Raw genomic sequence first — 11,346 nt, forward strand, 5'->3', positions numbered from 1 at the left:
CTCTTGTAAAATGAGTTTTATCTTAAAGGAGATTCATATAAAGGACTTTCAGGACAAATAGATATTTGATATACTTGAAAATCCTAAAACTGAAATGGGTAAGAATTTCCAGAACTAACTAAAGGTGCATTCACCAGAATTAGTAACATGGAACTAAATGAACTAAAAGATTATAATGTTGTGTCTCTTATTTTAGACATTGCTGGTTCTCTCTAATGTTTGCTCTTCCAGACTAGGGATACTTTTTCTTAAGTTATCTGTAACTCACAGAGATGTAAAAGTGCTCAAGGCATTCAACTTTTCTCTCTATCTAAACCCTCTGAAACCAAAAGGTCTCAATAAGTATTCTTTCTTCCATGGCAATCAGTCATTTGCATAAGTTCAATAAGAATCTGTTCTCTTTGTAACAGGACAGCATTGGAAACTGGTTATTTTACCAAGGCTTTGACTGGAATGTCATAGTTGAAAAAGACATGCATAGACTCAGATATGACCAGACAGCTTTAAGGAACTAAGGTTGACTTTATGAAACCTGGAGCCATAAAGCCCCTTGGGACTATTGGCCTGATACCTTGTTTACAGAGTTCCCAGCAGCCTCACCAGGTGAGTAAAGAATGTCACTCCTTGGTAGGTGCAGAATCTCATGAAGAGGCATATGCCCAAATCGACAGGTATTGCAGGCATGCCTGATGGCAAGTATGTGGCTTGGCTTCTGGCCTGGAGAGGCTACTAGAAGTTCAACCTAGAGATTCCTTATAAGAAGTTCCAGCAAAGCAGATTCTAAAAGATCTATATGATCACACTCAACTGTTCTTGCTGAGCTTATGTAAATAATGGGCCAAGTTTGTTAAAACTAAACTTGTTTCACAAGTGACTTAGTCCTGATTTGGCTATCTCTGTAAATGAGGGTTATCTTAGAGAGAAAAATTATATTTTAATAACACACCTTTATGGATATTAAATTCTAGATTCGATTGTCTTTAAATGTTTGTTTACCTAAGCTAAACAATTTGAGGTAAACTTCAGAGAAGTTACACAATAGCTTCTTTAATCAATCTTATTATCTTGTGGGTATATTAACAAGACCCCACGGCACATGATTAAACGACTGGAAAATGGGATTGATTCCCCTATAATTGTATAACTTAACTAACACCTTGTTTGTGGCTGGGATAATGAAATTGCCTAAAGGCCAGCCTATTGCACTCCATAGGATTAACTATGGACTTATAGAGATAATGGATGACCCCACTTTCTTTATGATTAGATCGGATGATGCATGGGGAACTCCCCTTATCTCTTGACAAGTTTTCTCACTTGCCAGTGATCCTCTGTAATCAGGATATTGTTAAGGCTGGACCACTCAAAGGTCTTCTTATTGGTTTCATCCCTTAGTCATATTTATCCTAGAGGCCACCTCTGTTGAGGTGCAATTGCAAACAGATGCTTTAGCGAAACCTAAAACAGCCCCTAACTAATGAGTTCACATCAGGTCCAGATTTTTCCTAGAATTCAAAGGCCACCAAAGAATGATGAAGGCCGACTAATTAAATATTGGGCTATACTTACAGATATGCCAGATGAATGACAGTTTACTGATGACAATAGTTTTCATAGAAAAAAAAAAAATAAGAAAAGCTAGGTATACCGTAGTGCTCACTAGCACTTTCCAATTGCCAAAGCCTAAGAATTAATATTTATACTGACTCCAAATATGCTTTCCTGGTACTACATGACCATGGAGCTATTTGGAAGGAAAGGAGATTGCTATCAAGCCATAACTCCCCAATCAAATATAGGCCTAAGTTACAAACCCTCCTTATCGCTATACTGAAGATGGCATATATCAGATCTGTGATGCATATCTGTGGCTTACACCCACGATTGGACGGCTCAGTCAGAAGGCAGTTTTATGCTGGGAACAAAGAAATCATACGAGTGATACTTGGGCAAAGAACGCACGATATCTAGGATGGCTATCACTAGAAATGTGTTCCCAAGTAACAGTACTCCAGGCTATTAACTGGACAAGGTGACCTGGCATTAGATGGCCAGCTCCAAACAGAACCCACTGGATATGTGAAACAAACCTGTGGCCCTGGCTTCCTCCAGGGTGGATAGGTCGCTGTACCTTAGGATTTGCCTGGATTCATGGGCGCATTACTAAAACCATTACAACTCCAGCTAATCTCCCCAACTTAAAACAAAGATGGATGCGATCTATTTTTTAAATGGTATAATCACTTAGCATCCATTTTTGTTCCATCTTTGTGACTAGAGGATGTCATGTGGCATATATGTAATTCTCAAGACAGAATGTTGTGTGTACATCCCAGACTATCACAAAAGTGTCACAGGATTAATAAAGAATATAAATGCCCAGATTAAGGCTCTACAAGATCCCTCTCTCTTTTAGTGATTGGTTAAGTTCCTGGCTTGGAGGAGGGCTATGGCCAACTCTCCTTTTCAGGCCTCTCATTCTTATTGCCTTATTAGCCTTAATATGTTGCTTTGTTCGCTGTTTCTCTACTTGGTGCCGAGACTCCATCGCTGCAATGACTTCACCATGACAGATGATCCTTACCATGCGCAAAGATACTTTTTCACTGTCAGCACTGGATTCAGCTGCCTCCGCCTTTCGTAACTCCCCTATACATTCCTCCACTGATCAATGTTGACCTGAGTAGGTAGGGACAGCTCTACGCCCCTATTCAGCAGGAAGAAGTTACAGAAGATAAGACCTTCCACCTTCAACCACCTTAAAGATTTAAGGGTCAAAATTGTTCAGGAGGCTGGCTGAAGAGGGAGCAGGGGCTGGCGCCTTGCACCCCCTCTCCACCCCTCCCCTTGGTAATATGTATGACATTTCACAGGCACCCCTGACTGCCCTGAAAAAAGAACAAATGTTTATATTGCAGAGATCACAGTCTTGTAAGGCAGGAGTCTCCCTTTGTTTGCAAATGTCCTTAAGATTTACAACAAAGAAGTTACCTTATCAATAGCCCAATTTCCAAAGACACATAACTCAGTTCCTCAAGCCCATCTGCAAGTCCTGCAGCTAGTACACCCTAACATCTGCAAGCTAGCAATGGGAACTCCAGCCAATTAGGACGTAGAAAATTACTTTGACCGCCTTCACAACCATCCCCCCCCCCCCGGGGGCAACTCGGGTTAAATCCTTGGGGAAGCTATGGGGACTGAAGTCAACAAAGTATGTTAAGAACACTTATGCCCCGTGTTTCACAGACCCAGAGAGTGGACCTACTGTAGTGGGACATCCCACTTTTATTGTCGCTATTGGGGCTGCAAAACCACTGGTGACACAGCAATATCAGCTAATTCGACAGACCGGATCCCAAACTGACCTGGTACAGGACCAGAGCGAATGGATATAAGATTCTATCCATGATAAAGAAAAAGGGGGGAATGAAAGACTCCGCATATAGACACCCCCCCCCCAGCCTTTGATTAACTAACTGCTTCTTGGCTTTTCTGTAATCACTCGCCCTTCCCCTGTTAGACCCCTCCCCCAGTTAATTGTTTAACTACTCCCTTGCCTTTCTGTAACCACTTGGCTTTTAGGGGGTGATACTGGTCTCCTGTTTCAACAGGATACTTTATGCGCATAGTCACATAGGCAAGGGGGGTCGCCTAGGTACGTGGGCCTAGTCACGTAGGCAGGATGTTTCTCTGCTGAGTAATAAGGTCCAACTCCCCCTCCTCACTCCCCCTCCCCACCTTTCTCTTCGCGCGCCGGGGTCCTTCAAAGCCAATCTACAAACACCGAGTATGCCTTACATTCAAACCAGCCAATAAGAACCTTGTAACTATGTTTCTGCTTCTGTACGTATGCTTTCGCTTCCCCAAACCCCATAAAAAGGCCCTGAACAAAGGGCTGGCGCGCGAGTCTTCCTAAGACTTGACCGCCCGCAGGTACCTGTGTCAACTCAATAAACCTCGTGCTGTTTGCATCTGATCAGTGGACTCGGCTTGGTTTTTGGGTCCGGGGGTCTCCTCCTGAGAAGGGGTCCATTCCGGGGTGCTTGGAGCCCCGGGGGATCTTTCATTCTCAAGTAGAACCATGAACTTTTGAACTGGACTGAGCCGCAGAGACTCCAAAGACTCTGTGTGAACATCTACAGCTAGCTACAATAATGGACTTTTGTTCAGTGAAAGCCTCAGTTACCAATTAATGTTTAGTCAATGTTAGTTTTCTGCTGCCAACACTAATGAAAATTCTTTTTGAACAATGTATACAAGCATTCCTTTTTTGCCTTTAAAAACCCCTGACTTTTGTTTCCTAGTGGACACTCTTTGGGTTGCTACCCAAACCTGTGTACCCTGAATTGCAATTATTTGATCCCAAATAAATACTTACTTACTGCCTTCTGACAATTTCAGGTTGACAGGTGGTTATCCAGTCATCCCATTTGGCCTCTCTTTGGCAAAAGAATTGGGTAAACTAGCACTCAGCCTTCAGGAGGAACATTCCCCACTGGGTAGGTGAGGACGTGGACTAGGGATGCCCCTCAGCCCTCAAGAGCTCTCTCCTGTAACAGTCTTTCCTAATCGTTGTCCTATTCCAGGGCTCTGGCTACACTGAAGGGCACTACACAGTGGGTATAGGGAGCACTGTACCCCTTCAGTAGGCCTTGGGTAGCAGAGGGTCTCCGGATCTGCACATCTAGAAACCATCCACAACCACCAGCATAGCCTCCAGGGTAGTGGCAGCCCATCCCCTGACAGTCATTTGCAGGAGGCAGCTACAAATGGGCAAAATTCCGTCACCATCGGGACTTGCCACCTGATGGGATCGTGTGCTCCTCAAGCAAGCGGGGCTCTGTGATGTTCCTCACTGGAGAATCCCCCAGCCCACGCCAACCTCTACTCTGGCAGGCTTCCAGCATCTCTGGCTCTGCCTTCAGAGGTGTGTGCACATTTGTGTAATATAGGGCTAGAATAAAGCAGATGCCTTGTTCTCCCAAGATCTTGCCTCTCCTGCTTCTCCTGACACTTGCTCTGCTCCAGGTCCCTGGAGAAAGAAGAGGAGGAGGAGGAGTGGAGGCACAGAGACAGAGAAATAAGGCCTTATTAAAAGTGACATACTTTAAAGGGACACAAACTTCTTGGGAACTTCCAGCTTCACAAAATTTGCTCTACGTGATAAAAAACAAACAAACAAACAAATAAAAACTTCTATACATAATTTTAGGAAGAAGCTAAGTACACAAGTACTATTTTCAACTGTGGTGTGTGTGTGTGTGTGTGTGTGTGTGTGTATGGTAATTTTGAGCCAGTTGTATCATATATATTATATAGATATAATTTTTCTTGTTTGGGTCACATGTCTACCCCTCAAACTAACCATGTTTTGCCAAAACATAAAGTTCAGATCTGGATCCGTGGTTGTCTCTGTTACTATGAGGGAAGGGATTCAGGGTGCCTGGAGAATAGAGAAACAGAGAACCTCAAAGACAAGAGGACATAATTTCCAAGAAAAAATAGCAAGGAGAAACTCAAACCTAGATGCTGAGAGGATATAATCAATACTTCTCCGTTAGGTTGTTTCTCTATTCAAACACAAACTAAGCTAAAAAAAAAAAAAATGGAAAAATAATTCAGCAAAACACATTTATATGTAAAATTTTGGTATTTGTTTAAGGTTGAGGTAAAATCAATATTTAAACACTTAGAATTCTGAGGAATAGATGTCAAAATTTGTCTAGTTTTTCTTTAATAAAAAGAATTTTTAAGGGCACCTGGGTGGCTCAATGGGTTAAGCCTCTGCCTTTGGCTCAGGTTATGATCTCAGGGTCCTGGGATTGAGCCCCACATCAGGCTCTCGCTCAGCAGGGATGCTGCTTCCCCACCCCACTGCCTGCCTCTCTGCCTACTTGTGAACTCTCTCTCTGTGTCAAATAAATAAATAAAATCTTTTTTAAAAAAAGATTTTTAAAAAATTTCTTTTATTTCTAAAAAAGAATCTTATTTTAACATAATTTTCAGTTATTGCTACAATTGTTGCAGGGTTCCTGAGTTCTTAACTCACAGAGGTCAAGAACAAATCTCAGGGACATAAAAGGGTGAAGTGAAGTGAAAGTTTATTAAGCGAAGGTGAGAACAGAAAAGAAAGAGAAAAGCTCTCTAGAGGGATAGGGATCCTGAATGGGTTATCACTTGAGTGTCGTTGGCAGTCTTTTTTTGAGAACTGACTGGAAAGATTGTGGCCTTGAAATTCTTGTGCCCTCTTGGTTTGAGGAAGGACTATTGATGACATCCTTAATGGCTTACTTCTTCTCCGAGGTTTGGTCATTTTCTGTGATTACCACATAGCTGCATCTCAAAAAATAATAAAAATGGAAATAAAATACTCCCTAACATCCTAGGCCAGGTGTTCCCTTATCTCTGGCTTTGTATACCTCAGCATTTCTCCACATTTGGGATTTGTGTGAGCCTGTTCAGGGGAGCCAGGGCCTACTATCTCTCCCTGCCCAGACCTTAACCCTTTCCTTACTCACAGTTACTTCTTAGAAATGAACAAAATAAAACTTTGTGGCATTTGCAAATGATCAACCAAGTTTGTAAATTGAGTTTATGAATTAAAATATTTTTAAATTCTGTTTTTCTGAATTAAAATCGTAAAATATCACGGAAGAATTGAGTCAAAAATATGAGCCTATGTTTTCAAAGGAGTTATTGGCCCCCTTTGAAAGTACCTACATTTTTTTTTTGTATTTATGGAGAATTATCTGATTTAGTGAGGATAGGTTATTTTGACTATTGCACTATAAAGTACTTGATTGAATGATGAAGCCAATCGCTTAGGGAAAAAATCAAACTTGAAATACTATTCCTCTAATAAAAACAATTATAAAAGACTTGGGAATCTAGGAAATAGACCAGAAACTCATGACTTGTCATCATTACCAAATAAACCTAATAAGAATTTAGAAGTTCCTTCTATCATACCAATATAAATTGCCTTTGCTCAGTATTATGCAAGTTCGAGGGTGGGGATTAAGAGCAGTCCATAGTGTCTACAAGTTTTTCTCCTGGCTCTTAGTCTAACAGTCCACAGGTGGCTGTTTTTGCTGTAACCTTGATTTATGCTTTCTCTGATTATGAGGTAATTCATTAAAAGTGGAGCAAACATCCAGAATATCAAACCACAACATTTTCAAATTCCTTAGCTTGTGCACACCTGTTAGTCTCACTGGTAGTCTACTGCCTCCTGCTGGTGAAGCCTAGAAGCCTCCTCCGGTCTTTCATGACTTCTATTTCTCCACTACTTCTCCACCTAAAAACCCAGCACCAGCCTGGGCAATGAATAATCACAGAAGCTCTGGATGGAAAACCGCCAAGACAGCTGCCTCCCCAAGCTAGAAATAGAACACATTCTTTCCAGGTGTGGCTTTTTAAAAATAGATTTTTGGACTGGAAGAGATTATGCTGAGTGAAATCAGTCAAGCAGAGAGAGTCAATTATCATATGGTTTCACTCATTTGTGGAGCATAACCAATAGCATGGAGGACAAGGGGGGTTAGAGAGTAGTAGGGAATTTGGGTAAATTGGAAGGGGAGGTGAACCATGAGAGACTATGGACTCTGAAAAACAGTCTGAGGGGTTTGAAGTGGCCGGGGGGGGGGGTGGGAGGTTGGGGTACCAGGTGGTGGGTATTATAGAGGGCACAGCTTGCATGGAGCACTGGGTGTGGTGAAAAAATAATGAATACTGTTTTTCTGAAAATAAATAAATTCGGAGAAAAAAAAATAGATTTTTGGCCTCCCAGAAACTACTTGTTTTGGCCCTTAAAACAGAGATTTACCTTGTCAGCTTGCTGCTCTATTAAGGGACACTTTCTCATTCCAGGACCTGGGGAGAGAAACTGGGAGATTATGTTCAGCTCTGCTGCGGACTGTTCTATTACCCAATTCTGTGCCAAAACTGGGACATTAAACTTAGTCTTCCCATCTTCTCTCAGAATGTGTCCTGTGGTTTTTTACAGATGGCCTTTTCCTCAGGTATTTGAATTTTTAAGTTTATTATTATTATTATTATATCACAATTGGTTTCATAGTCACCTCCATAATTTTTTAGGAATTTTAAGAAAGTGTTGGTAGTCCCAGCAGATCTGGGAAGCATGAACATTAGCTACACACCATATTTTATTATTCATACAGATTTGATTTATACCCATAAATGAAGTTACATTTGCATATACAAATAGAAAATGCATCCCAATCTAAAGAAATAGTGAGAACATGAAGAAAACACAGAGCAGCTTTTGGGTGAATACACCCAAAGCTACATTATCAATCCTTCTTCAGTATTTCCATATACAGCACTCACCAGATACCTCTAATATTATGCCTGTGACAGTGTCTATGAACACACACCACTCTCACCTCTAACAGTGAACCTGAATGTTGAGAAAATAATTTCTCTATCTCCATGATACAGACAGAGACTAGAGGAAAACCCCCTAGAGAAATACCAAGTTCTTCCGGTCATCAATATAGTAAAAAATATCCTTTCATGTCAAATTTTCTCTTGAGTCCTTGGGTAATCTCAAAACAAGTATTAATTTAGGGGTGGCCATTTTATTTAGCTCTATTGCTTCAAGATCATTAGGCTCCAGGACTATGAAAACTGAAAGAAGATCATAGGTTATTTACACAGAATAAAGTTAGAAATGATCTGCTGGGCCACTGAAAATGGCTTAATGTGTAAACCAGTGTGTATCAAGCCCAATGTGTTCTACTTTTAACCCTCATCTTTCTAGACTATTGAAAATCTTGCCAAGATATATTTTTGAGAGTACTCGGGGGAAATGTACTTTATTACATTTATATTTTATATATCTTGAAAGAGAGAGAAAAAAACAAGTTATTACTTTAAGTTACTCAAGCAGCAGGCTAACATGCCTGGGGAATGAAGTGTTACATTTGCTTTGGAATCACCTCGCTAAACATGACTCCCTCTTCAGTCCTCTGCTTCACAATGAATTATCAATTTTGAAAGTTAATTGTGTCCTCCTCCTGTCCAATTTTACTACCATCATAACTGCTCTGAGGAAAACAGCATTACTAACACATTTTTCACGTCTTTCTCCACATTTAAGTGAACGTATACAAGCATGCTTACACATAAACTGCTCAGCACGAGGCTTTGATTATACCCTCGACCCTAGCTTCAGATAATAGTCACTATGCCCACTGTCTCAATGCCATGGGAATCCTCCCCAAGGGAACTAGCTCACTTCCTCCTTTAGTATATGATGGAGGGTTGGTTATTTTACCAACACAGTAGCCCCGCACCAACATAACGGTCACTAGAATGATCTCACTCCAGTGGTTTCCAAACTTAGCTGAAAATTATAAACATAAAAGTAGCTTAAGTTTTTTTCCCAATAACCTAACCACACTGTTGATCAATTCAGTCACTCTTCAGAGGTGGGATAATCTCAGGCATTAGCATTTCTTCAACACTCCTCTGTATAATTCCAGAGTACAGCTGATAGGAAAACTATTTCCACAAAGCCAGATGGGTCAGATTGCAAAGCACCTGTCTACCATGACCACCTCCTCATTAAGGAGTTGTTGGACAAGTATAGGAAAATGAAATAACTGAGCTTTGTAATTACTTTTGTCCCAATTTTGACCTTCCCTGACCTAATTTGGCCTACACACGACAAACTAATTTTGTTGACGTTGCAGGAAGAGCCATTCACTGAGATGATGGATGTGTTGACTAAATATGTTGTGGACATCATTTCACAATACATACACATATCAAATCATTGTTTTACATCTTAAACGTGTACAGTGTTATATGCCAATTATAACTCAATGAAGCTGGAAAAAAATAAAAATAAATAATTTTAAAGGCAAAAAAGAAAGAACCTCTGATCTGAGGATGATTTCACCCCTTTGTCTCTGAATATACTTGGTTAAGGAAGCTAGTATTGAGGTCTTTTATCCAAACATTGTCAAATACCCAGGCGGAGTTAAGAGTCGCCAGAGGAATTTGTGAAACTCGCAGTTTCTGGGGTCCTGCCCTCCAGTCATTGAGTCCACAGATCTGACATGTGGTCCCGGAATCTGTCTTTTTAAGGGGGACTATCTGTATAAATCTTACATGAAGACAGTTTTGGAAACCACATAAGTCTTCAATGAGGGAAGGATAGTTATCCAAAATAAATACAAAACATGGCCTTTCCCCAGGAATTTTGACAGTACATTTGTGTGGGGGGTGGGGTGGGGGGTGGATATATCCCAGGAATTTTGTGTAAGAGGGAGAGAATAAGAGAGAAATTCCTGTCATATGCCATGTCTTATAAGCCAAGGTACCAGAAAGCAATAAGGGATAACTTATTCAGGCAAAGAGGATGGTGAATTCTCAAGAAGACCTTTGGGTTTACTCCTCCACGGAAAGGCTGCCAGGGATGACATCATGGTGGCAAGAAAGCGGGGAGATTCTATGAGCAATGGGATCTGATCCAATTCCAGAGCCACTCTGAGGTCAGAAACAGAAATGTTCTCTTTATTGAGTGTGAAAGTCAGAGTGTGTATGAGAGAAGAATGAAGAAACACAAGATACCAGGGGTGGTGACAGGGCAGCATGTAACCTCTTTATAGGAACAAAATAACCAACAAAGATATTTTAATTACTAAGAGCAGATCTTTCTATGGTTAGAAATAGAGGAATAAAAGAAGAAATGATCTTTCCCACGGGAATAAGGAAAAACCCAAATGTGTGGGAGTGAGGTGCAGAGCTGTTGACCTTTAGTGAATAGTTTTATCTTTGTGAGAAAGACAGTGGCAGCAAGCTACTAAAGAAATAAAGACTAAAGTTTCTTTTTAAATCTGTGTATATGTAACTTATATTTCAGTCCTGTAATGATAATTAGTAAAGTCTGTTCACTTAAACTATGATGAAATAATTATGTTTTAAAATTTGTGCTTAAATACATTTTGCTTATAGTTATCACCAAATTTTCACATTAGACTTTAATTGCTTTGTTCTAGACTTTCTGTCAGTGCATATATAAATTGTCCATTAGCTCACAATTTTAAATCTTTAGAGTGTAACAGGCTACTAGATGTCCGTATGGTGATGTACTTTTAAAGAACTCTCAAAATATTCTGAAATGCACCTAGCACAGAACTCAGATCCCAATAAATTCTAGATCTCTGATTTAGACGAAATCAGTATTACAGGTTGGTTTACTGTTTTCTTTAGCCTATACATAGCTATGCAATTACATGAGGAGCAAGTGAATACTATCTCTTTCACTGTTATTCTTAAACCAGTAATTTTGTTCTAGAAAAACTCTCGAACTCCAAA

This window comes from Neovison vison, chromosome 12, assembly GCF_020171115.1.
Source record: "Neovison vison isolate M4711 chromosome 12, ASM_NN_V1, whole genome shotgun sequence".
Classification (NCBI taxonomy): Eukaryota; Metazoa; Chordata; class Mammalia; order Carnivora; family Mustelidae; genus Neogale; species Neogale vison.